The sequence below is a fragment of the Leptonychotes weddellii genome, chromosome 12, assembly GCF_054177405.1.
Source record: "Leptonychotes weddellii isolate Sample4059 chromosome 12, ASM5417740v2, whole genome shotgun sequence".
NCBI lineage: Eukaryota > Metazoa > Chordata > Mammalia > Carnivora > Phocidae > Leptonychotes > Leptonychotes weddellii.
Genome location: NC_138380.1, coordinates 74,638,999 through 74,645,331, shown reverse-complemented (window position 1 = coordinate 74,645,331; position 6,333 = coordinate 74,638,999).

Below are 6,333 nucleotides of genomic sequence, written 5' to 3'. Positions count from 1 at the left end.
GGGACTCCAGGATCATGACCTGAGCCGAAGGCAGTCGCTTAACCGACTGAGCCACCCAGGCGCCCCATTTTTCACCTTTCTTTGTGGGGTACTGTGCTATTGTCCTCACTAGATTATGGCTTGGGAGAATCACGCCCATTGCAAGTGCTCAAAAGCCATTGGCCCAAACTAACCAGAAGGCAGAGGACAAGGGAGCCTATTGATGGAGCTCATTTCTTTAGCCCTAGGAGTGCAGAGCAGAGTGGAGAAGGGTGAAGAGAAAATATAGAGTCCCATTCCATAGAAAAGCTAGCAAGCACTGGTGTGTTTATATACATTTTTTAAGTATATGTATTCTACATTAAGCTTCTTAAAAATTATTTGCTAGGCTTATTTGAGGTGGGAAGGCTCTTGACTAAGGATTTCTGAGCTAGAGGGTGGCCATATTTGTAATTTACCCTTTAAAATGAGGTGGAAAACATTTAAATGCTCAGTACATTTCACAGACTTAAGCTAATCTGTTTAGATGGTATCTTTTAAAATTTTTATTTTTTAAATTATTTTAAGTTGCCAGTAAAATATTTAAGATGGAAAGATCTATACTGACCAAGGTAAAATGAAGAGATACTGTTTTACTGCTCTGTACTTTGCACAGTTTTGCCTAAATGGATTTTTAAGTATGTAGTATCAAATCTGAGAAACATTCATGTTTTCCTCATATTTCTATGTCCATTGTAACCAGAAAAAGTAAAAACAGCACCTGGTTAATTTCATACCTGGTTGCACATAAGATAGCGTGGTTTCTTTTTTTCTTTGTTTTTCCCATGAAAGAGTTTTAATCAAAGGGATAATTTAAAAAAAACTCACTAAAGGTTTTTTTTTTTAATAGGACTATGGAGTACATCTCCGTTCTTACACATATTAGCAAAAAGAAGATGTAAAAGATCTATCTAAAAAGTGCCTTTGATTAATTCATCAGATTATCAAGTTTTAAAATAACATTTGCTTTTTTTCCCCTTCCTGAGTAATTATAGCTCAGATGTTTAATTTTGACTTGATAGAGTGATAGAGTGTGGCTGGCTATATAGACAGAAATGGTGTTTTGATATTTTAGCAGAATATATAAAAGTACCTATAAAATGCTAGTTCCAAAGAATATCGCTCTGTAGTGGTTTTTAAATTCTATTAAATTATATACCAATCTTCTATATTATGCTATCCTTGCCTAGTAGGGAAAAAATGGCATAATATTCTTTTTTGATAAATAACTACAATAATTATTTGGGAAATATACAAAATAGAGATGCCTTATGCAGATTCCATTTAAACACAAATGGTATTTGACAATGATGTCAGTGTTCATTTTTTTTGTTTTATTAAGAAACAATTGACATACATTAATGTATAAGTTTAAGGTGTACAGTACAGTGTGATAGTTTGGTTTACATATACTGTGAAATGATTGCCACAGTAGGTTCAGCTAACATCCATATTCCCATACAAATATAATAAAAAATATTTTCCTCTTGTGATGAAAACTCATAGGATTTACTCTCGGCAACTTTGCTACATATCATACAGCAGTGTTAACTATATTTACCATGTTGTACATTATATCCCTAGTACTTATTTATCTAATAAGTAGAAGTTTATACCCTTTGACCACATTCTTCTAATTTCTTCTATACCTACCATCTGCCTCTGTCAACCAGGAGTAGTCTGAGCTCTTTTTCTATCTTTTTCTGTGAGGTTTTTTTTGTTGTTGTTATTTAGATTCTATATGCAAGTGAGATCATATAGTATTTGTCTTTCTCTAACTTATTAGACTTACCAGAATGCCTTCAAGTCCATCCATGTTGCAAATGGTAAGATTTCCCCATTTTTTATGATTGAATAATATTTCATTGTATATATAGCACAGCTTCTTTGTCCAGTCATCCATTGACGGACACTTAGGTTGTTTCTATGTCTTGGCTATTGTAAATAATACTGCTATAAACATGGAGGTGCAGATCTTTCCAGTTAGTGGTTTCATGTCTTTTGGATGTATTACTAAAGTGGATCGTTAGATCATACGGTAGTTCTATCTATAATTTTTGAGGATCCTCCGTTGTGTTTTCCATAGTGACTACAGCAATTTACAGTCCCACCAACAGTCCATGGGAGTTGCCTTTTCTCCACATCCATACCAACATTTGTTATCTCTTACTGACAGTGGTCATTCTAACAGGTGTTAGGTGATAACTCATTGTGGTTTTTATTTAGTATTTCCTTAGTGACTAGTGCTATTGAATATCTTCTCATGTACCTGTCGATCTTTCATATCTTCTTTGGAGAAATGTGTTTCAGGTCCTTTGCCCATTTTTTCAATTGGGCTATTTGTTTTCTTGTTATCGAGTTTTCTTGTTTATTGAGTCCTTTGTTTTCAATATTAATCCCTTATGCGATGTATGGTGTGCAGAAATTTTCCCCCATTCCACAGGTTGTCTTTTCACTTTGTTGATTTTTTTTTCCTATGCAGAAGCTTTTTAGTTTGATATAGTCTTACTTGTTAATTTTTTTTATTTTGTTGCTTGTGCTTTAGGTATCATATCCCTAAAAATCATTACCAAGACCTATATCCATGTCAGGAAGCTTTATTCCTATGTTTTCTTCTGGGAGTTTCATGGTCTCAGCTCTTACATTTAAAAAACTTTTAATCCATTTCAAGTTAAATTTTGTGAATGCTGTAATATCGGTCCAGTTTCATTTTTTTACACATGGCTATCCAGTTTTCCCAACACCATATATTGAAGACATAGTTTTTCTACATTGATTGTTCTTGTCTCCCTTGTCAAATATTGACTGTATATCCGTGGGTTCATTTCTGTGCTCTAGATTCTGTCCCATTGGTCTGCTTCTCTGTTTTTACACAAGTACCACCTTGTTTTGATGACTATAGCCATTTGATATACCTTGAAATAAGGAAGTGTGATGCCTCCTGCTTTGTTCTTCTTTCTCATCATTTCTTTAGCTATTCTGCATCTTTTATGGTTCCATGTAAATTTTAGGAGTGTTTTTTCTATTTCTATAAAAAAATGACATTGGAATCTTGATAGGGATTTCATTGAATCTGTAGATGAATTTTAGTAGTATTGACATTTTAACAATATTAATTCTTCCAAGTCACGAATACAGGATACCTTCCTATTGGCATCGTCTTCAGTTTTGTTCATCAAAGCCCTGTAGTTTTCTGAGTAGAAATTTTTTGCTTCTTTAGTTTTTATTTCTAAGTATTTTGTTGTTTTTAATGCTATTGTAAATGGGACTTATTTTTTTATTTTGCAGAAAAATTGTTAGCATTTAAAAAAACACTACTGATTTTGTATGTTAATTTCACTGAAACTTAACTGAATTCATTGATTAGATCTAATAGTTTTTTGGTTGAGTCTTCAGAACTTTCTATATATAAAATTAAGTTGTCTGTAAATTTTATTTCCTCTTTGCCAAATCTGATAACTTTTATTTCTTAATCTTGCCTGATTGCTCTAGCTAGGGTTTCTGTTACTATGCTGATTAATAAGAGTAGTGAACATGAGCACCCTTGTATTGTTCCTTCTCTTAGAGGAAAACCTTTCAACCTTTCCTCATTGAGTCTGATGTTAGCTGTGGGCTTACTGTATATAGCCTTTATTATGTTGAGGTATCTTTTAATCCTTTTAAACCTCAGTTGTTAAAAAGTTTTTATCGTGAATAAATGTTGAATTTAGTCGTGTTTTTTCTGTGCATATTGAAACAATAGTATAATCATTTTCTTTTATTCTATTAATGTGATTATCACATTGGTTGAATTGCAAATGTTGAACCGTCTTTGCATCCTGGGGACAAATCCCACTTGATCATGGTGTGTGATCATTTAATGTGCTGCTGAATTCACTTTTGTTCAGTTTTTGCATCTATATTCATCAGGGATATTGGTCTGTAGTTTTCTTTTCTAGTAGTGTCCTTTTCTGGTTTTGGTATCAAGATAATGGTGGCCTCATAAAATAAATTTGGAAGTATTCCCTCCTATCTGACTTTTCAAAAATGCTCAAGAAAGATTGTTTGTTAATTCTTCTTTAAATGTTTGGTAAAATTCACCAGTGAAGTCATCTGGGTCTGGAGATTTTTTGATTACTGATTCAATCTAATTACTAGTAATTGGTCTATTTAGATTTTCTGTTTCTTTCTACTTTAGTCCTGGTAAGTTGTATGTTTGCAAGAATTTTTCCATTTCTTCCAGTTTGTCTTGTTTGTTGACAGGCTCTTAAGATCCTTTGTATTTCTGTGGTATCAGTTGTGATGTCTCCTTTTTCATTTATCTTTTTAGATAAAAAGATACATTATCTTTTTAATTTACGGCCCCTTTTTCCCTTGGTTAGTCTAGCTATCAATTTGCGTATCTTTAAAAAAAACTCTTAATTTAAATAATATTTTCTGTTTTTATGTTCCCTATTTCATTTATTTCTGCTCTAATCTTTTTTTCTTTTTTCTGCTAAGTTTGAGTTCACTGTGTTCTCCTTTTTCTAGTTCCTTAAGGCATAGCGTTGGGTTGTTTGGGACTTTCTTCTTACTATAGAAGTATATTGCTATAAACTTTGCTCTTACAGTTGCTTTTGCTGCATCCCACAAGCACTAGTATGTTGTGTTCCCATGTCATTTGTCTCAAGAAACTTTATTTCCCCTTTAATTTCTTCTTTGACTCATTGGTCATCCAGGAGAGAATTTAACTTCCATGTACTCATGAATTTTCTAGTTTTCCTCTTGGTAATGATTTCTAGTTTTATGTTATTGTGATCAGAGAAGACACTTGGCATGATTTTAATCTTCTTGTATTTGCTAAGAGGTATGTTGGGCCTAACACATAATCCATTCTAGAAAATGTTCCATGAGCACTTGAGAAGAACATGCATTATTCTGTTGTTGGATAGAATGCTCTGTATATGTCTATCAGGTCCTCTTGGTCTATAGCATTGTCCAAATATGCTGTTTACTTATTGATTCTCTGATCTATCTATTGAGAGTGGAGTATTAAAGTCCTCAACTATTATTGTATTACTGTTTGTTTCTTCATTTAGTTCTGCTAGGTTTTGCTTTATATATTTAAATGCTCCAATATTAGGGACATAAATATTTACCATTGTGATATCTTTTTCATATATGAATTATTTAATGCTATTCTCTGGCTCTTTTTTCCATTTTCGGTTTAAAGTCTGTTTTGTCTGATGTAAATGTAGGTACCCCTGTTTTTTTGGTTACTATTTGCTAGAAATGTCTTTTCCATCTCTTCATTCTCAGTCTATATGTGTCTTTTAAGCTAAAATTAGTCTCTTGTTGGCAGCATATTATTAGATCTTATTATTTTATTCATTCAGCCATTCCATAACTTGTAAATGGAAAATTCTGTTTACATTTAAAGTAATTGTTGATAGGTAAAGGCTTATGATTGCCATTTTGTCCATTATTTCATGGTTGTTTTGTAGATTTGTTTTTTTTTTTTTTTATCCTTCTGTTTTTTGGTGTGTTTTGATGTCTTTTGGTATCCATTGCTTTGACTTTATCATGTTCTTTCTTGTAAATACTACAAGATCTTCCCCTTGAGATTACCATGTGGCTTTCATAAAATATCTTGAAATGATAACACCCTTTTTTAAACTGATAACAACTTTAATAGAATTTGTATACTTTACACTTTTATATCTTCTCCCTCTCTATTTTAGGTTATTGCTATTAACCATAACTACAAGAATCTGATTGTAGTTACACATATAAAAAGCTTGTAAATGGTATTTTACTATATTTAAACTTTCAAACTAGAGTTGTAAGTGAATTATGTGCCACTATTACCATATTGCAGAATGTAATTATGACTATATTTATACCAATACCACTGAGATTTACACTTTTTTTTTCATTTTTTAAAATTTTATTATGTTATGTTAATCACCATACATTACATCATTAGTTTTTGATGTACTGTTCCATGATTCATTGTTTGTGTATAACACCCAATGCTCCATTCAATATGTGCCCTCTTTAATAGCCATCACCAGGCTAACCCATCCCCCCACCCTCCTCCCCTCTAGAACCCTCAGTTTGTCCTCAGAGTCCTCAGAGTCCATAGTCTCTCATGGTTCATCTCCCCCTTCAATTTACACTGTCTTTTAATGTTTTTATGATATTAATTAGTATTCTTTCACTTCCACTCAAGAACTCCCTTTGGCATTTTTGGTAAGGCTGGTGGTAATGAAATCTATCAGCTTTTGTTGGTTTGGGAAAGTCTTTATCTCTCCTTCACTTCTGAAGGACAACTTCACCAGGTATAGAATTCTTGGT